Source organism: Tenebrio molitor, chromosome 4 (genome assembly GCF_963966145.1).
Source record: "Tenebrio molitor chromosome 4, icTenMoli1.1, whole genome shotgun sequence".
Taxonomy (NCBI): Eukaryota; Metazoa; Arthropoda; class Insecta; order Coleoptera; family Tenebrionidae; genus Tenebrio; species Tenebrio molitor.
Genome location: NC_091049.1, coordinates 20,208,858 through 20,230,995, shown reverse-complemented (window position 1 = coordinate 20,230,995; position 22,138 = coordinate 20,208,858). Strand labels below are relative to the sequence as shown.

Here is a 22,138-nt window from a genome sequence, read left to right as displayed (position 1 = left end):
GCAAAAACGCATGATTTAAACAGCTGATCCGTAATCCGTATAGTGCGTTCACGCCTACTTTGAGGTGAAATTAAAAAAAAAAACAACCGATAGTATTGTTTTTCCCGCTGGCCATAGGAATACCAAGATTAAATACCTAATTGAGAATTTTGACGATTAAATACGAACGGCGAACGTGAACGTCGTGGAAAGTAATTTTGATGATCACTTTGTTGAGTCCAGTAAAGACTTAAGTTTTGAGTTTGATTGAGGGACAAAAATTTTGCTTTCAAGATCAAGAGTGAAAAAGCCGGACGTAAAAAGAAGCCGGCCGGAGGTTTTACGTCTGGTCACCCCATGATAGAAAGAAGACTGGTATACCCACTCACCGCCATTTTGAGAGCCAAATTTAGGGCCCGCTGGAGCCCGAAAAATAGTTCATAAAAATTCGCTAGATGGCAGTGTCTGTTTCGGGGACTGCATAGACAACACAGTAAACCTATAGAACGCAAACTCCTATGCATTTTCCCTGTTTTTTTGGAAACGCACCCACCACAAGCCGCCAGGGGACGCTGCGGTTTTATAAAAATAAAAATCGCGGAAACTTATGCCAAAATTTAAAAAAATTATATTTTGACATATCAAGTCATAAGGGTCATAAGTAATAAGTTTACTATTGTGAGACTTTGCACCGTGCAAAGGTATTATAAACCATGTAGAACTCGCCATAGATTTCCAAATCCAATTAAATATCCTGGGCGTTTTATGGAATGTATTAAAAAGACTGGTAACAAGCAGTTATCATTTTTGGAGCCTATGAAAGTGTTGGTATAACAGCTACACTGTGTGTGGACTTCATTTTACCAGCAAAGACTTCAGCACGAACGAATGTGGCCGTACGCTCGATACAACTTCCCTCCTTTTCCAGTCCAGATTTACTTCCAGTAATTGTAAAAAAATATTGATAATTATATTTTAACTGAAAACTACTTTTTATAGAATTTTCATCCGATCTACTGATCTACGACGTTTATACTGAAGACACTATAATTGTGTACCTCCTGTTTTATGTATAGTAATGAAGTTGAAGATATAAATTCTTATGATATGAAAGTTTCAAAAAGAAAATAAGAAAAGCTCAGCATATTCAACATCTTAAAAAGCCAAATGTCGATCCAAAATTCGGACTGTAATGAGCCGAAAACGTATAAAACTTCATGTATTCAATGTATCGAAAAAGATTAAAAATAAAAACTTCAAAATAAATGTAGTCTTTTAGTTTCATAAATAATTTACTTTAAATAAATAAAAAAGCCAGGATATCCAGCTGGCTGTGTCTTATTTTGCACCTACCACAAGCCAGTAGATGGCGTCGGGGCACAAAAAACTATGGGAGTTTGCGTTCTATAGGTTTACTGTGTTGTCTATGGGGGACTGTCACTGTTGAACTTTGTACGTTAAATTTCAAAGTTTCAAATATTATTATGTGCTTTGTGGCAATATAAAACTTGTAAATATGGATATTTCCTTATTCAAAACTCATAAATGACAGTCCCTCGTGCATACAACGCCATCTAGTAGTAAGTTTTGAAGCGCACACCTGGGGTGCTTTTTTGACACGCTTATTGGCTAATTTATTAGAGAAGTATAGGGAAGTGCGCGTACCAGTCTTATGTATATCGTGGGTCACCCCACAGACAATTAAACTATAGTAAGACTGTCAAGTGGGATTACATTTTCGGAGACGCGCTCAAGTGGCGCTGCCCTAGCGTTAGGCCAAACTAATGTATAACAAGTTGCATATCTGACTAGTTTCTGTATACCTAGTTGCCTATTTTTTTTTCAATTTGATTTAAATTGATACTTATTTAAAAAAAAATAAAAACGACTAATTAAGAATTAAACATTTTAATACAAATTCTAACACACACAACAAATTAGTAGTTCATTTAACGAGTTTGTGTGTAAATTGGGATTTTTTGGGCATGAGTGGGCTAGTTTAAAAGGCGAGTGAAACTGAATTGAGGGGTAGCATTAGTTCAATAGTTTGATTTTGCGTTAACTTTTAAAATTTCTGGAGATAATTTAAGAATCGTGCAAAAGATTTTTTAATTTTGAAATTGTTTTTCGCTGATATCGGTCCATATAATAAATGTTTCTACCTTTTGAAGTAAGACTACTAACTTTCTTGCATTCAAGTACTTGCCACACACTAGAAGATTTTGTTGGGTGTCTATTTTGGGCCTTGGGCATAACAGGAAGGATTAGATTCTCTACAGTGGGATTTTCAGTAATCGTAGAATTTTCAATTTGTTCAGCTGGTCTAACATTGTTTATTGAAGTTTGTTTCTCTTCACGAAGAAAAATCGACGGCAGGGCGTATTTATGGAGTTTTGTTTTTTGAGTAAAGAAATTGTTGCTAAAATGTTTCTCGCAAATAAAGGCATTATCTGTTTTGAAGGGTGGTGCAACATTTACCTAAAGCTTCTATCCATCGTTTCCTTTGTTCTTCTAATTTTTGAAATTTAAAATGTTTATTTTTTATCGCCGATTTTGTTGTTTACAAAGCATTTATGTTTAATTTTTCCCACATCCAAATAAATAAAATAAAAATTTCGATCTGAAAAACCATATTTCGTACCTTTTCAAAAAGAAAAAGATAACTTACCAAATAAAAAGATAACGAAAAATTATCTGAAGATACTGGTTTGGAGTAATTTATTTTGTAGAACAATTTATAAAATTCATTGACTAAACCTTGACAGAAATTAGAAAATTCAAAATTACTGATGACATTATTAATTAATATTCAAATCAACATTCCTTTTTAAACGGAAATTCCCGATCGGATTAACGAGTAAATTCGGTAATTTAGTTTGGCCTAACTAACGCTAGAGCAGCGCTAGTGTTGTCAGTGTCTCCCATGTTTTATACGGGTTTTGAAAGTCTTAATTCTGTTGATGGTCTGTGGGTCACCCGAAGATTAAATTAATTTGATCACTCGATAGCACCGTCCATAACTCAACAGATGACGCCACATTTGTTAGGCAAAAAAATCAAGGGAGTTTGTCAGTTTGCATTGTGCATTCTATTTGTCGTTATTTTATCTATGAGTGATCGGCTCTCGCGCTTCGTCCTCGCCTGTGTTCTGCACGTGTTCGGTGTTTTTTGTTTTCGAACAGCTGCAACCCAAATGAAATTGTAAGTTTTTCTTTTCATATATTGTTTGTCATGTTCATTATTGATTACGTTTTTCATTATAAGAGCCATATAGTCGCTCACATGCACTAGTTTGTTGGCGTACGGTTAAAATTTACTCAATGGAAATGTAAAGCGAATAGCGCCATGTTTAGGTTATGTTAACTTTTTGCAAAATCGTAATTTCTGCGGAATGTGTTTATTATTTATTCTGTTGTATTTTACAGAATGAACTGTGCCGCGAATGGACCGTTGTGTGTGGTTTTAGAGAGATGGGTACTTATCATTCAGGATTTAGTGTTTTGGTACCAACAGAATGAGACATCAACTTCCGGAGTCACCAGAGAACATCTCAAACAATTAGCAACGCATCACTGAACGGTAAGTTTCTAAGTGTTTGGTTGTCGCTTTCTCGGAATGTAATAAATATGTTCAGTAAATAGGTATGAATCTTATTTATCGCAGGTCATTGTTACAGTAAATATTGGAGCACATTGACAATAGGTGAATTGTTTGAGATGTCTGTACCCTGTATTTGTATAGCATAACATACTTCAATTTGATTTTCAAGGATGGGAAAGGTTTATCAAACAAAAGGTGGAAGTTTTAAATATGATCAAAAGCAGGTCGCATAGGTTTGCCTGCCAGAGCCAAGTACAAAGTAATTGTCTTCCAAAACTCTTATAATCTTTCTGATATTTGACTTCATATGTGGTCATATACAGGATTAGTTATTCATCTTGTCTAGCCTGACCACTAAGAACGCAACCAACAATACACATTCCAGAAAATACTTTCATTAATTTTATAATTAACAAACGAGTATGAATCACTGTTGGTTATAGTCTGTCTCAATTCTAAATTTCCACGAAAACTGCATTTTACGTTAGAAATACAACCGGCAACACTGTTTGGTGAGAAATGTGTCAAGTTGTATTTGTGAGGTTATCATTCTCTGTCAATTTTCGTTTTTATATAGTTTTCCCATTTATAATTTGGTTTTATGGCAGTGCAATTGTAATTATTAGGGGCTGGGGTTGTGGTTTTGGCGATAGTGAAGATATTGTAACCTGGTCAGACAACGGACCTTCTTTTACAGTCCTAGGATTTATGGCGGTAGTTGCCTATTGTCGGGGTATTTAACACCCTTACAACAGGGCTGGTAGTAAAACCAAATTATAAATGGGAAAACTATACAACTAAATATTTTACAATAAAGGAAAAGCACGGTGCCAAACTTTTTATCTCTTGGAAACATTTTACTAGAGCATTTTTCATTTTAGCCTCAAGTAAATTACGTTGTTTTCGAATCATGTTTATAAAATAATTATATTGCCAACTTTGGTTATAACAATCGCTAATTTAGAAATATTTTTATTTTGCCAACATAATTCAGCAGGTGGTGGAAATTTAGAATTGACGATTCACTTGAACTACATAGTTTCATGCCTACTAACTTAAATTTTAAATTAAATGTTCAAAATGTCTGCCTTCGTTGTCTTCACATGCAGCAATTCTTCGAAAGAAACATGTTCGCACTCGGGATAGTAGGTACTTCTAGGGTTATGAATCTGCATGCATCTGTTAGGTATTCTATTTTTCAGGTCATCAATGTCCACTAGGGGTGTTGAATACACTTTCTCCTTTACTGTACCCCACAAGAAATAATCCAGTGCATCTTTTCGACGACATTCGCCGTAAATTAGTATCATATCGGTTTTTTCTTTGCTTGTGTACATGTATGTACATTTTTAAATTGCACAAAAAAACGCTATTTAATAATTCAATCTGCGTGTTTTTTTGGAAGACTTGACAACTTATCAAGTGAAACAGTGGTCTAGTACAATATTTTTCATTTTTATTTTTCAAAATTCTGGTGGACTGGATTAAGTTATTATGTGTTGCTTATCTTGATCAGAAGTATGTACAAGATAAGTGAATAATCCTGTATAATTAATTTTTTCCTGATTTGGCAAAATTGCAAATTACTGGATCAAATAAAGGGTAAAGTTGCCTTAGGGTGCACTTTCAAGTCATAGTCGCAAATAGGTGGTGCAGCGCAAATGTGTAGCTATCTTTGTCCTACACATTAATTACCAATATGCGTCATCTTTCTCTCTTGCGACGTTACCATGACAACAAGTGCGACCGTCGCAAGTCAACTTGAAATCAGTCCCTTAGTGTACCACCACTTTTTACTTTTTAACTTACCCGACCAAAGGTGGGTAAGTTATTGTGATCGGTCCAAAATTTCGAATTGCTAATTTCATCAGATATTTACATTTTGAGGTCCCCCGAACACGTTTATGAAGTTTTTAGAATGATGTGCGTCTGTCTGTCCCACTTTTCGTTCTCCCACGATTACTCAAAAACGCTTTGACCGATTGCTTTCAAATTTGACCAACACAAACTTACCCCTGGTTTCTCGAGTTGAAAAGCTTTTGGTGTCAATCGGACCATGGTGTGGAAGAGGGTGGGGGTAGGTCGAAAAAATAATAAGGGAACATGGAAATTTGACTTTACCGTTTGAAAGGGCATGTGTTTTTATGTCGGAAACGATGTTTACCATTTGCGGATTTTAACAATATGGCGGACTTATAAAGTTATTTACGTCTTCATAGATCGACGGCGATAACTGCTGAAACTTTTAACAAAATAATCTCGGATCTTGCCATTGGAAATAACTCTGTAATAGTGACTACCCAATCTCAGAGTTTGGTGTCAATCCGACTACGAGGGGTGGAAGAGGGTGGGGGTTGCTCGAAAAAATAATGAGTTGACATGGAAATTTGACATTACCAGTTGAAAGGGCATGTGTTTTTATGTTGGAAATGATATTTACTATTTGCGAGAATTACAAGACGACTTTTGTGGGTTAACACGGACAAGGTAGGTATCTCGGGTCAATTCAGATTGGTTTAAATTGATATAAGTTACTAGGCCGGGTCTTCGACTCGGCTCCATCCCAATTTTTTAAACTATCGGATAGATTACAATTGAATTTCCTAAACTGGCGAAAAAGTTATGAAAAAAAATATTTTAGTAAGTGTTTTCTTTCATTAAAAAAATAAATAGCGAGACCTGCTCGAGACTATGATTAAAATAAATAATAAATTAGAATATAAAACTAATTTTTGAAAGGGGCGACTTGACGATAAATCTTGAGGAAGAACTTTTCGGTACTCCCTCACGGTACGGTACTTAAACTGGATCGAACCACCCCTAATGAACGGTATTAGTGACGTGAAATCGCTAAAGGGAGGTAATTACCTCTCTAGGTGCGAGGGATCACTCGACCACGAAATGGAAATTTCTTGGCGCCTCGGCGGCCCTCGAAATTCGGCAGCGCTAAACGGTAACACTAGTGGGATCGGAAATCCGGTTTCTTGGATGACCGCGGATTCCGATCACCTCACCCAAAAATTCGCCTTTCGCGACGTGCGGCACAGCCGCCCGCTCGGCGGTCGCCGACCGAGTCCTCGAAACTTTCGTCTTCCGCTGACGATACGTTTTTTGAGATACCCCCGAGTCTAGAAGTTGCGCGGCACAAAATGACTGGACCTTATTTTTTTACCGCAAGTTTTAGTTTTTCCTGCGTATTTTGTGTAGATACATACATACTCATTTTTGTAGTTTTTTTAGCACAATCCACTTTTCGTTTATGGTACTCAGAATCTGCATGTCGTTTGATGTGTGTTATACCACCTGTTATAACCTTATTGCAAACTTTACAAACTGCTTCTTTTTTATCATTTGTTATTAACCATTGCTCATTCTTTAATCTATTTTCTTGCTGGCATTTTAAGAAGTGCTTCAATTCAAGAAATCTTATGCATACTTAATCATACTTAATTGAAAAACTTTGTTGCATAGACGTTTTTACTTCGATAGGTTTTACGAATTACGATTCGTGTTTACATGACTGCTGTGTGAATAAAATTTTTATTAATATTTCAGTGTATTATTATTGTCATTTCCACCAAAAAAGTTCCAGTACTTTTTGGTTTTCGAAACTATGATAAAATTGTAGTTCTGCAATCACAAATTGTCCTGTGTAACATCTGTTGCAGATGTAGTTGCATCCGTTACCTTGAATTTGATTTGTTTTTATAAGAAAATGGTTGTGAAGTTGTATCATTTTATTACTTGTGTTGAGAGCAACAACTTTTAATTATTTTTGTGAGCTGAACAATTGTATACATTAATTGTCACACTTGCTGAATCGTGGGCATGGACGTTGAGACTTGGCACATTATTATTGCTGTTATCATCCGTAATAGTTTCGTTATTTCTATAATTAACCCTTTGTCTCCCAGCGGTACTTTAAAGTACAGCAGTCTTTGAGTCTCTTCAAAAACCGGACCTATTTCTTCAAAAGAAAAAAAAGTTTTTTTTTACTGTTTCGGCTAATGCTGTAGAAAAAGTCAGGCAACCCAATATACAGTTATCAATGCTGCCTAGATACCTTAAATTCATTTATAATTGATCCACGATGCCGCTAAAAATTCTGGTTGTCAAAATCTCCGTCATTCTGACAACGTTTTGACATTCGATAAAAAAATTTAATTAAAATCAGAAAACGTGTTTAATAATGTGTTTAATCTGAATGAATAAAAAGCAGGAAGTTAGTAAATAGAAACAATAATTAACGATAACTCAGACATATTATCGATTTAAAAAATCAACTCTCATCTTCGAAATCTTCTGGTTAATCCGAATCCTCATCAGACTCTCCAAGGTGTATAATCAGTGGTTCCACGGTCACTTCAATACGCACATCCAATTCCCACATCTGCTTTTCTTTAATTTAACCGTATCCCCAACCTTAAGTTCCGCATGATCATCATCATCATAGACATGTTTGTAAATGTTCAAAATCATGTTTTTTCGAATGCGGATAAGGGCGACTTAATTTTTCGTTAAACATAATTTGTTCTGTGTAGCCCATCGATAATCAAGTATAAAAACCCTTGACCAAACTAGCCTTTAAATTAATACATAATTGACAGTGACACGAATTGACATTAACGCATTTATTGTGGCATATGGCATCATGGATTGAAGTAATTTACAAAAATGAAATAGGAATCTAGTGAAGTATTGAAAGTGTATATTTGGCTGCCTGACTTTTTCTACAGCATTAAAAAATGAACTACAGGGTTATTCTAAATGATTGTAGTCGAAGTAGGCGTGAAAACTGAATGTAAAATTTATGGTTGCCGCTCCACATAAAAAAACATCAAAATGATGTGAATAGTGAGTACACACCGTTCACACACGGGAGTCAAATTGGGTGCAAAACAACTCAATATATCTGGATTCAATAGTTAATTTAACAAAAATAAATAAAAACATCATCACCGCACTTTTCACCTAAAAAATGACAGTGACAGCGATAGAACTGACAGTTCACATGAAAGCGGCAAAAATGTAATAACTTCGACTACAATTATTTAGAATAACCCTGTATAAGTATATCGTCAATTTAGAATCTTGTAAGCATAGTAACGGGTGACTATTAAAATTTTCACTTAGTGTTGGCTATGGCTCATTCTTTGTTTTCCGTTGCACCTTAGACACTGACAAGTTTGACATTTCAACAAATGTTTTCAATTGTACTGACTGACATTTGTCATTCGTTCTTGCGTGTGTCTAAAGTAACAGAAAAAATAAAAACTGGTTCAAAGCCTACTCCCAAGTGAAAATTTTAATAGTCACCCGTTATATTGTTATACGAGTTGCACAAGACAGTCTATTGTCGAACGAGAGGGTTTAGAACACGACGAACGCAGTGAGGGGTGTTCTAAAGAAACGAGTTTGACAAAATGTCTTGTGCAACGAGTGTAACAAGCTAATTTTTCTACTTCGGCTTCATTAATTTAATTTTTTAAATATAAAATTATTATCTAGTGACTTTTATTTTAATGCATTTGGGGTGGTATTGACGAAGCAATGTTATTTCATTGAAAATTAAATTTTAAATGGTCTCCCAGTTGTTGTTACAAAAATAATCTACCCCCTTAATAATTTATTTTGATCCAAAACATGAATTCAGGTTCAAATGACATCACATTTAACACTGAAATTTACTTTCAATACCAACCCCAAATTCAATTATCATAAAGTTCATTCACGTTGGATTTTCCCTGTCAAATTGTTGTCATGTTGCAAACCTGCACCTCTTTTCCTAGTAATTTCCACATTATCATGTTAAAGCGATTTGACGTCTTTAATTTTGAATCTTAGTTTGACATGTGAATAAAGTAACAGATTTTTTTCATAAAATTCTATTCCTATCCTATGCCTGGTTAATTTTACCATGGCGGAAAGAAAAAAGAAGGTTTTATTAAGAGCTAATTTGAAAATTGCGTTAATTAAATGTGGCCAAGAACTGAAAAATACCTATCTCGACCTAACCTCTACAGTCTACGCATGACATAGTTACTTTATTAGCCCGTATTGGCGACATACACAACTAAAATATTATTGAAGTAAATATCACACTGCCAAAAAATTAAATAATTTGACCTTGATGAGGAAAATCCAATTTTATATAATATACCAAGGGAAATTTTTTCGAGCAGTCTTCACACACGAGTGTTTGTAGCAAGAAAATTACACGAGGGCGCTAGCCCGAGGGTAATTTTGAGCGACAAACACGAGTGTTGGACTGCAAGAAAAAATTTTTGGCGATATATATCTGTCCCGAGGTATATTCGGAAGAGAATCGCCCGAAAATTTTTTTCCCTAGGTCAATTATATCGGAAATTTTCCCTAGGGAAAATTTCCGCCTAATTAAATTGTGATTGGTTGCTATTCAAACAAATCGGAGTTGTGATGTGTCAATATAAATCATGTGACATTTGAGGGCGATTCTCACTAGAAACGATGCCATAAAATTTATCTTTGTGAAACTGTTTTCGGTGTCACAAAATGCTCATTGTAACACTGAAGTAGAAAAAATATGTTAAAAAAATATATATTCTGGACTTTCTTGGAGGTGGTACTCAGGAGTACCACATTTCGAATTTTTTTTTTATATTATTGGTATATTACATTACAGACATTTAGCCAAATTTATAAAAACAATAATTTTGTATTAGTAAGTGATTTCGTGGTAATTCGCAAAACAGCTTTTCTTTTCATTAAAGCAAAGGAAAACCCCACAAGCCGAGCACTTCGACTGGGGTTTTTGATTGAATGCTTTGCGCACTGCAAAATGAAATGAACCTCGGCCAGGAATCGCAAACGCCGTTTTGGGTCTCGAGTCGGGATCCAACGGTATCTGCCAAAATGACCTGACCTGCCAAAATCCGTTTTTCAGCTCTATGGACCAAATGAACTTAGCTCCCCGCAACATACTCAAAATACGGCATTGAGCCTACGGCCCTTAAAACAAAGGCGATGCTCTCCGGAAGATTTCTTGACCAGTAAGATCGGAGACGACCACGGATTATCTGATGGCGAAATTACGTCGTTTTCTAAGATACGGTCGATCTCTTTGTTTCCTTCAGCGAGCATGTAGAGTGACCACCAATAAGGGCGTTGTTTGAATGGTTTCGTGTCTCCCGTATCGATACAGACGGTCATCTTGTGTGTTCTTCCCAATTTTCCACCTTTACTCGGAGATTCGAAAACACTCCTTAGGACGTCGATAGTTCCCCGTTGATCCGCGCTGATTCCCGTTATCGCGGACCGTGTCGGAACCAATTTCTATTTTGCGACTCGCTCAAACAGTTTGCAAAAATCGCACCCCAGTATGACACCGTGCGGCAGATCTGGTACGACGTACACTCGAATTCGCCGTCTCGACGCTTCTAGAGTCGCTTCTAGCTCGATCGCTTTCGACACCGGATGTGATTTGCCGTCAGCGGTTCTGATCGCTTTCAAACGTGATGGAAAGACCTTGCCATTTACATGATTGTTGATTAAGTCGGAGCCGTCCTTGCCGATGATGGTGCAGTTCGAACTTGAATCGACTAAACCTTCTACTTCCGGATTATTCAAACGTAATTTGACAAACGGTCTGTTGTCGTTCGACTTGTTGACGAAAATTGACTCCGAGTTCGCCCGAAAAGATCCACAAAAGTCGCTGACTACTTTTAGCCAGGCTTTCCAATTGTCGTCAGTCCGTCTCGTGATTGTTGGTACGTTAGAGTCGGCCTTAGAATGGTCCAGAGACGCAGCTCGGCCGGAAGTCAACCGCGTTTCTACTTGGCGTTTCCCGAATGGTTGCATGTTTTGCAAGTCGCCACCGTAACATCTGGCGCTCCGCATCGGAAACAAAACAGTTTATTTTTGGCTTTACAGTTGGCGAATGAATGGTTGGGCTATTGGCAGTTCCAACACTTGAAGGTTTTCGTGGATTTGTCCGTGGACTCGTCACGTTTGACGGAATGTTTCGAAGTGTCTTTCGCGGTGCTGGCGCGTGAACTTGTCCTCGCCTGGTCGCTGCTTTGCACGTATGCTAACTCGGGCTTTAGTACGCACGACTAATTTCTTATGTGTGTTTCATTGTTTTGGTTACACTGGCATTTAATGACTGAAGATTTGTGAAATGTGGCACCCGCTCGTCGCTCTCCGGTTCTTTTCTGAGCTCGCAGAGCTTGCTCTATAAGTCCTCCGTACCGTCGCGTCGTGAATTATCTTAACTACTTCGCCAGGTAGTTGCAATCACGAGGTAGTGAAGCGCAACGTCCTGGCGAGATAGTGAAGCGCAAGGTCGTTAAGATAATTCACGACGGTATGGAGGAGGTGGAGCTACAGTTTGCATTCAGTTGAATGCACCTCATCTCTTCGCACCGGGGCCTTTGGTTGTTTGTTCAGCCCCTGAGACGGAGGATCTGGAATTCTCCGCCCCTTAATCCGCTTACTTTTGGCGGACGTGGATCGAGGATGTTATTTGTATTATTTGTCTTATTTTCCAGGCGACCTAGTCATCCCATACTCGGCGGCCCCGCGACATCTTCCCTCACTTTCTCTGGTAGTACCCTTTCATTTTCCAATCTAGCGCTCCAGGGCCGAGTGTCTTCTCCCTGTCCTTCCTCGTCCACCTTCTCTGGTTGGCTCGCCGGGTCTATCGTCCATTTCGGGCAATTTTCTCCTCCGGATACATGCCCTTCCAGGTTGCAAAACAGACAGCAGAGGTTTTCCCTGTCCAGCCCGCCACATGCTTCCTTCGTGTGACCGCTGTGCCAGTACCTCTGCCATCTCGCACCGTCCCAGGGAACCTGGTTTGGCCTGTTCTGATCTGTCCCGTCCGATCTCGCCTTTTTACGTTGGGCTGCCAAAGCCGCCTGGAATTTTGTACACCTGCCCTCTCCTGCACGGTGACCGACCTCTTGACACAAAGGACATTCCAAATTATTTTGGCCTTCCCTTGCCAAGTGACTCGCTTTGCCACACTTGTAGCAAGCCTTCCTCCTGTCCGGACCCTTGCATCCCACTGTCTTGTGATCAAACGACCAGCATCTGCGGCACCTTTTGGTTTCTATTCTCTTTTCAACCCTGCACCTGACCGCACCAATCCTCAAGTATCCTTCCACTAGGATGCCTTCGGCGTCCTCCTTCTGGAGGACGATAGTGACCGCCTGTGTGTCGCTCCGAATTGGTCGCAGGTCGCTAACCTTCCACGTCCTATCCTTCAAATCGCCCAACCTTTTCTTCAGGGCTTCAATCACTTCACCCTTTTCGGTGGTCGCGTCCAGACCCCTGCGTGCAGAGTTTCGGTCACGGCATCCGAACTCGCCTTCCTCACGGCGAGGTCACCTGCTCCCTGGCCTTCTCGAGACCTTCAATGGTCGCCTGTCAAGGGTAATTAACAGGCTTCCTCCATCCCTGGTGCTCCTCATCGCGTGGATCGAGCTCCTCGCGGGGTCATCTGTTGATCGCGGTCTTGACGCTGCTCAGCACGTCCTTGTACTGCGTCCCCTTCTTCTCCACGATCGTAGGTCTTCCTTTCCTTCCGTTTCTCCATTTTAGTGGTCATGACTCAGGGGCTAGATACCCGGGTTAGATTCCCGGTTAAATCATCAGGTTTTTTCAAATCACTGCCATCTTTTGGAGGAGATGTAAAGCTGTCGGTCCCGGCTACCTACTTAGTAGTGGTCGTTAGGTCGTGTTAGAGGCGCTTGCGCGTCCTGAAAACTTGGCCTTAGCCAGAAGGTATACGATAGTTTTTTTTTTTTTTTTAGTGGGTTTTTCCCACTCCAGCGATTTTTTTATAGTTGACGTCCTTTATTTTTCACCGGTCCACTCGAGCCTTTCCGGCATGGGTGATCCTACCAGGAGCGCGAAACTCGCGCTAGCGTCCTCCCGAACATCCCTGTCATTTTTTTTTTTAAATAAAGTAAAAATTGTGAAGAAACCAGTATATTGTCAGTTGTCTGGTAACTTCTATAACTTTGGTCAATTGTCTGTGCATTGAATGACATAGATTTCTGAAGTACCCAGTAAACACAGTTACGTTGAAATAATGTTTTTTTTTTTTTACGTAACCAAACGTTGATGATTATGCATCCGAAATCGCAGCCAAGAGCTCCTCTCGATTACGGAATATTAATGTCTGACGTTACTAAAGACCCCACATGTTTTCTATTGGGTTCAGATCTGGGCTGCGAGTTGGCCAATTATAGTATATTATTTAACGTATTAGCACACGTTTGTGTGTAAATTGGGCTCTTTATGTCATGAGTGGGCCAGTTTAAAACGCGAGTGAAACGAGTCCTTTGGCGTGCAAGTGTCCTCTTCTTTCTCATTACTGGAAGCAGGAATTGCAGTTTTAGTTTTTGTTTTACCTTGACTGGATGTTAGCACAGTAGTTTTGTCGCGATTTTTCTGAGCCTTTCTAATTGTAGGTGTAAGTTTTACTTTTGGCAGTGGCAGGATGTTGTTAGGACTGATATAACAATTAACTGATGATATAGTGCCTCTTGGTGTTTGTAGACCTGAACACGAAGGTATCGAGTCGGGAATTCTAACAGGAATTCTAGTAAAAATCTTTGATGAAACTGAAGCAATGCTAGCAGGTCTTTTAGGAGATTGGGTAATTTGCATTTACATTTGAACATGAAGCAGTGGATAAATCGGGGGTTGGACTTCCGCCACCAACTAAATCTGTTGTGGCAACACCATCTGCAGCTTCTGTAAAACAATCAATTAGATCTTGGTCAGTTGTTTTACTGCCAGCAAATGCCTCTTCCGGAAATATATTCGGGTCTAATGGATAAATCCCGTTTTTTTTGAAACCATTAATGGCATTTTGTGGTATAGATGCTTTTAAGTAACTTTTCTCAAAAATTCTACCCACTTGACGAATTGTAACGGCCCTACCTGGCTTTTCCCTCATGGGTTTATGTTGATAATCGTAACGTCGAGGAGCTGAAGACGGTGAGATGTGTGTGGAGGAATACACAATTTATGGACATTGTTTTGTCTAGCAGCCACCAATTAGTAGGTACTGTTACGTTCTTAAAATATCTTTCTAACGATTTTCTTTACTCTATCGTCGAGAGCTGACAACCCCTTACTGAAGATTAGCAGTGGTCCTGTCTTACCAGGGATCCCCAGGAGAAATAACACAAGGATCTAAAAAAAAAAACGTTTTAATGAAATAACGCTCACATACAAGAAACAAGATATAAATCTAACTTAAAATCATCGACTCTGGTCGATAATTTCTTTTACAATTTTGGGGTCACTTTTATTACCAACTTGAAGAGAGTTATAAATCTTCTATGACAGATGTTTTTGAGCCGTCTGAAAATGGACCATCGGAGACAAAGGTAGGTAGAGCCAAGTCGCGCGACGAGTGCCAGAAGATTATTGCCCTGCCATAACTGACCCTCTCAAGTTAATCTACTCCATCCCTCATAAAAACACTATATTTCTGGTTCCACTATAACTAAATATATAAATTTTTCAGTTTATATACCTAACTTGACATCTGTCAAAGATAACCTCAAAATTTACAATTAATTCATGTTTTTCAAAATTTTCGCATAAATGAACACGAAAAACGTTGTGTGCACCGGGGCCAAAAAGTGACTTTTGTTCTCGCCTGTTTTCAAGTTTCGGCTGCGCCTCGACTAGAAAACCCATACTCGGACCAAAAAGATGCACTTTTTGGGTCTTGATACACAAATAACTATTGTTTTCATATTCCTATTACATTGTGCATAAAGTCTGTGCCCCTTGGGGGCTTTACTTATATTCAATTTACATACACAACGAATTTACATTATTTAAGATGTTGAAATAAACGGCTGAGTGTGGAGGGAGGGGTTATTGACAATTTTAAATGTGGGGGGTGCCCACAGACCCGCGACCGCCAGCAGTCGTTCCGCGTGCTCCCTCCGTTAACTTCGGGTTCCGAGATGCTTTCCCCGATTTGCGTCTTTGGTCTCTGTTGTGTTACCTATAGGTGAAACAAATGACCGATGGTGGCGCTGCAATCGTTTGACAGTTTGATCAATATGAACACGTTATTTTGTTTGTGTTTATACAGTAGACTCCCGATTATCCGAACCCCCTGGGACCGGACCCACTTCGGATAATCGAAATTTCGGTTAATCGGAAGGATATTAAAAAATATTTGAAATCATGTTTATTAGTAATGTAAATGTTAAATACATATATGTATGTATGTTTTTAAACACAAAACGAATCGATTGTTAATTATTTTGTTTTAGTTTTCCATAAATTGTTAGTTGCAATATCTTTCCACCTTTTTATCAGCAGAATGTCACTTGTCGTTACATTTGGCTGTTGCTCTACATACAGTAAAGCTTTTGTTAAAGCATCTACAGCATCCCTATGGGAAATTTTAACTTCTTTGTCAGCACTATCATGGTCTAGTTCATCAATGGGTTGTTGGTTACCACTTCTTTCTTGGAGTAGTTGATGTATTTCTTCATTTGAAAGTTGCTCATCTTCTGTACTATCGCTTTTAATCCATTGTTCTATGTCTTCTGGTACAATGTTCTGCAGCTCTGTAATTTGTGTGGAAGTGTCATGAACAGTGGCGGCTCGTGACCAAACCAGAAGGGAGGGCACACACTTTTCCTCACCACCCAAGATGTAGAGTGTAAGGCTCGTTTTTTTAAATGTGGTTTCCCCAATAGGCCTAATCCACAATCAGGGAGCTTTATTAAAAAAAATCAAAAAGGCACAATAAATTGATTTATTTCTTAGTGATCAAGTTTTTTTATGCAATAGCAATGAGGTAATTATCTGTTTTTAATTAAGTGTTTTATAATTAAAATCAAAACGCCGATTCTTTTGAGAGACAAAATGGTTTGTGACTAGCTCGTTGAAATTTTCTGTATTTTGAATAAGTTCCTTCTCTATGGAGCACATTGCAAGGGCAGAAAGTGTATCTTGTCCCAGTGTATTTGGTGTAAATGTCTTTACTCTTTTCAACGTTGAAAAGCAACGTTCGCTTTCGACCGTTGTCATCGGAATAGTGCAAATAATTTTTAACAATTTTACCGTTTCTCGAAATACATTACTAAGGTTATTATCCCAAAGAAATTGGAATATGTGAAGCGCTCCATTAGCAGTATGAAATTCTTCTCTACGATAAAGAGTGGACAGTTCTTGCTTTAATGCAGCAGTTTCTAAATTAAATCTTTTGACTGTTTAAGTGAAATGATTTTCAGGAAAATTTACAACATAATCCTGAAATAACTGTGTTTCAAATAACAAAGAAGCTTCCAAATAATCATTAACACAAAATCTATCTAGTATATTAGTTATTATAACGTCACAAATCTCTCGAGCCATTTGTCTATCATTATCTAAATAACGTTGTCGTTTTGCTGGTTGAATCGCAGCATCATCATTATCGTTTTGATAATAGTCATAATCTACTTCGCTCCTTACTTTTTGAATGGCATTTTGAAAATCTGAAATATATTTTTGCACTTTCATGCTATCTAACTGTCGCTATTGTAACTGACTGTAAAGAATATCACTATGGGGTAAAATCTTGTTAAAAAAATGAAACCAAAAATTAAAATCAGCATCTTTAAGATAATTTATCAAACCTGTCGATTGGCGTACAGTTTTTTTGTCATCCTCGTTTTCGATTATGTAATTCAAACACTCTGTTGACTCTTCTTTATATTTAAAGACGGTAGTAACCACTCTAGAACTAAAATTCCAACGAACATTTGGCCCCCGCGAAAGTCTTTTTGGAATCAAGAATTTGGGTACGGTTAGACGAGTGAGAAAAAAAACTTAAAAATCCATCAATACCTGCAAAAAACACTTTGACCTGCTTATTTTGATGTGCAGCTCTTTCTAAAATTAAGTTCAATTGATGAGCATAACAGTGAGTAAACATGGCTCTTTTGTAAACGGATCTGATTTTGGCTTGTACGAGTACCCCATTATTCTGACCACTCATTACCGCAGCTCCATCATAACTTTGCGCTATCAATTTGTCAGGTGTTTTGTCAATATTGATATTTTCTAATTCTTTCAAAATTACGCGAGATACATCTGCACTGTGCCCTGGAGGTTTTATAAAACCCATAAAACATTCGTAAATTCGTGCATTCTTGACATAGCGCACTATAAATACTAATTGAGACATATTTGCATTATCTGTTGATTCCTCAGCCTGCATTGCGATATAATCACTTTCATCAATTTCTTTCTTAATTAAAGTCTGCGTTACTGCCAATATTGACTCTAAAAGTTCATTCTGAATCGTTTTTGATAAGCCTGAGAAAACAGTATTTTTAGATTTGTCGATATGAGATTTTAAAACTACATCTATTTCAGACATTAAATTTATCAAACCTTTAAAAAATCTGGATTATTACTGTCTGTTTTTTCATCATGCCCCCGCAATGCTAATTCAAAAGCCCCACAGAATTTTATACAATCTATTAATTTTCCTAAAATATATCTATTTTGTTTAACTTATTCATTCTGTTTTTGTACCTGAAGACGATAAGCTGCACTGAGTTGATTTCGAATATCAACCTTGACCCAAAGTAGCAAATTCAATCGAACAACAGAGATGTTTATAACTGACAGAGTGTTTTTTTATTTTTTCAGTTAAGTGTTTTAAATCTGTTACGCCGGTGTGTACCCATGCTGGGTCTAAATCACTGGACCCCATTAATAAACACACGAAACAAAATAGAGAATTACTCGTATCACAGCCACACAACCATTCTGCGTGTTTGTACATATTAGAATTAAAATTTCGAGAAACGGTTTTACCTTTAACAGAATACTGTTTTTGAATTTGCAATTTCGGACGAGGGGGCCCCAACGGTTTAATGTTTACACGATCTTCAAAACGAAGTCCAACCCCGGCGGATTTAAGATTTTTAATCGACGCAACCGAATTCATTGTTGTTACTTACCTAACCTACACCTTACACTAATAACTAAATCACCTACTAAAAGTGTCTATTTGATTGTCACTTTATGTCAGCACACGTGCACTCTAAATTAAAATGCAAACATCCACATTTACATGAAGCAGGAAATTATTGCAACTGTATTTGCAATTGCAATAAAAACTAACGGTTAACGGACAAAATCATATGAATCGACGGTTGAGGGTGATTCAAGAAGTGTCGTGGAAGTTCGAAATTGTTCTCGTTCATTAAATCTTTTCTAATTGGCTCGGGCCGACCAGCTTCTGGCCCGAATGTGCATTGTTGACACATATTAAATAACACGTTGGTGGTTGTGTTTCAAGCGTATAGAAATGGCAAGGCAGACAGGGTTTCCACTGACCTTGCCCGTCCACAAGAATTAAATGTATAAGGTGAGCGCATCGGCTCAAATTCATTCAATTAAACTTTGAGGTGAATGCAAATATCTACATAGGAACATCGGTATACAATATCCAAACAAAACAATAATACATTTCTTTCAAAAAATTAATAATATTTGTTTCTCCCGTTTTTCCCATTTTGAATTGGGGGGACAATGCCCGTGTGCCTTCCCTGCACCAGCCGCCACTGGTCATGAAGATCGTTAACTTCATTTGCAGAATCTTCTTGAAAATTTTCGTTGATAGCTACTCTGTTTAGCTCTATGAGCTTAGACCAAGATTTTTGAATAGTTGAGTCCTTAACGTGGTTCCAAGAGTCAGCCAGCCAATATATAACCTCTTTAAGATTAATTTTTTTAATAGATTCCAGCAGAGTGCAACCGCCGTTCTGTTCGTTCAAAAGATATTGGAGCAAATACTTTCTGTAGTTTCTCTTTAAATTTTCCACCACACCTTGATCCATTGGTTGCAATATGGCGGTGACATTAGGTGGTAAAAAATGGATTTTTATGTCGCCACTTTGAAGCTCATCTTCACTAAGGTGACATTTGGCGTTGTCTACCACTAAAATGGCTTTCTGTGGTAAACCAATTTTTTTCAAAAATTTTCTTGCAGAAGGAACGAACTCTTTAAAAAACCACTCCTTGAAAAGAAAACTATTCATCCATGCACTTTTTTTATTCCTATAGTACACTGGTCTGACTTCAACTGCCCAATTTTTAAAGGTCCGTGGTCTTTTTGCCTTTCCAATACACATTAATCGTAATTTGTGCCGCCCTGAATAGTTGCTGCAAGCAAGTATTGTCAGTCGTTCTTTATTTTTCTTTAATCCTGGAGCAGAATTTTCGGTTTCCCCTGCTATTGTTTTCGACGGCATTATTTTGTAACAAAGTCCCGTTTCATCGCAGTTATCCACTTGATCAGGGGTGTAACCGTTTTCTTCTAAAATCGTTTGAAATTTATTTTTGTATTCTTCTGCCACAGATAGGTCTGCAGAAAGCTTCTCTTCACATATCTGTAGTTGTCTCACGCCATGACGCGATTTCCAACGTGTAAGCCAACCCTCACTAGCAACAAAACGATCTGGTGCCTCAGTCACTGTTAAATCTTCACTCATGTCTAAGGCCTTTTGTCGCAAAATGGGTCCAGAGATGGGCACCCCACGCTCGCGGTTCTGACTAAACCATAAGTACAAACCCTCGTCAATCTTCTTATGCTCACTTTCTTTCATAGTTTTACGCTTCTTGTTTGGAGCAGAAAGAACACTACACCATTGCTCAATTTTTTGCCGATTTTTTCTCCACTCCGACACAGTACTCACTCCTACACCGTACTCCGCTGCTATGGCCTTTAACGATGCACCTTTATCAAGTTTTTGAATCGCTTTTAATTTCTCAATCAACGTACATAATTAGTTAATTACTTTTCGTTTTCTGTTTGTGGACTGCATTTTGCACAATTACTGTATCGAAGTTCGTCAGTAACTGATCTGACTAAAAGAATTTGAACCTCAACAATACATAAAAAGAAAATAAATGCATTCTAAGAATGTTATTTGAGTTGAGAAATGACATAATTTATTTTATTGCTTAGTGGAAGCAAGAAATCGATATTTCGGAGAATCGGAGTTTTCCCGTTTCGGATAATCGGAAGTGTGCATCGCTCACATTCGTTTCGGATATTCAGAAGTTCGTATAATCATGTTTCGGATAATCGAGAGTCAACTGTATTATTAATTGTGTATGGTGTTCGTTAGTTTTGAGGATGTTTTTTGTTATTTGGAGGCGATACCCTCATCCCAGTGTGTTCGAGAAGGGGAGAGTGTGTTAAATGCTAACCATTTATTAACGATTGACGTAAAGGAGAAAAGTGCAACCAGTTTTGTTTGAAAAGCAGTGGCTTACGAGATAGCCCTCACGAAATCGAAGGTACTTTAAAACTGTAGAACAATAACGTGGCTTCGATTGAAGAATTTACAGCTAGTTACAAGGCGGGGAAATCCACTCGTTGCAAACACATTGCAGCCCTTTTATTCTTCTGTAGGAGGTGGTATTCAAAATCAACTCGACTTATTTTTGGTTGTAAATTTCCCGGATGTCCTTCCACACACTGATACTGTATAATTGAAAAAAAATATCGATGATACCTTCAGTACTTCAGTACTTAACAGTACTGTTAACTTTCAATTTGAGTGCTTGAAGGTATCATCGATATTTTTTTTCTTGTCACGATTTGATTTTAAATACTTGCAGATTTGGAGGAAGTAGCAGCACATGCTCTATGTGCTTTGTCTCAAACTCATAGTAATATGTATAATGGTAAAGTCCAAGAAAGCTCAAGAAACCCAAGTTGGAAGTGAAGATTTTGATACTAAAGAAGATAAGGGAGTTTAAATTTCTAATGGACATTTAGTTGATCATTTTTCAGACAGAATTAAAACTAATCAGCAATTGAACACCATGACGGGAATACCAAACCATGAGTTATTCAATTATACAGTATCAGTGTGTGGAAGGACATCCGGGAAATTTACAACCAAAAATAAGTTGAGTTGATTTTGAATACCACCTCCTACAGAAGAATAAAAGGGCTGCAATGTGTTTGCAACGAGTGGATTTCCCCGCCTTGTAACTACCCGTAAATTCTTCAATCGAAGCCACGTTATTGTTCTTCAGTTTTAAAGTACCTTCGATTTCGTGAGGGCTATCTCGTAAGCCACTGCTTTTCAAACAACACTTTTCTCCTTTACGTCAATCGTTAATAAATGGTTAGCATTTAACACACTCTCCCCTTCTCGAACACACTGGGATGAGGGTATCGCCTCCAAATAACAAAAAACATCCTCAAAACTAACGAACACCATACACAATTAATAATACAGTTGACTCTCGATTATCCGAAACATGATTATACGAACTTCTGAATATCCGAAACGAACGTGAGCGATGCACACTTCCGATTATCCGAAACGGGAAAAGTTCGATTATCCGAAATATCGATTTCTTGCTTCCACAAAGCAATAAAATAAATTATGTAATTTCTCAACTCGAATAACATTCTTAAAATGCATTTATTTTCTTTTTATGTATTGTTGAGGTTCAAATTCTTTTAGTCAGATCAGTTGCTGACGAACTTCGATACAGTAATTGTGCAAAATGCAGT

General features: G+C 37.9%; 1 long non-coding RNA gene across 2 annotated transcripts in view; it reads left to right on the top strand.

The window, feature by feature from the left end:
* Positions 1 to 2,621: 2,621 nt before the first annotated feature.
* Positions 2,622 to 22,138, top strand: part of LOC138128124 (uncharacterized) — a 148,456-nt gene continuing 128,939 nt past the window's right edge. The window contains exons 1-2 of one of the 2 annotated variants that reach the window (XR_011158547.1): positions 2,622 to 3,180; positions 3,405 to 3,558. This is a non-coding gene — a long non-coding RNA (uncharacterized lncRNA). The remainder of the gene's footprint in view (positions 3,181 to 3,404; positions 3,559 to 22,138) is intronic. The other variant, XR_011158546.1, reaches the window with a different exon arrangement.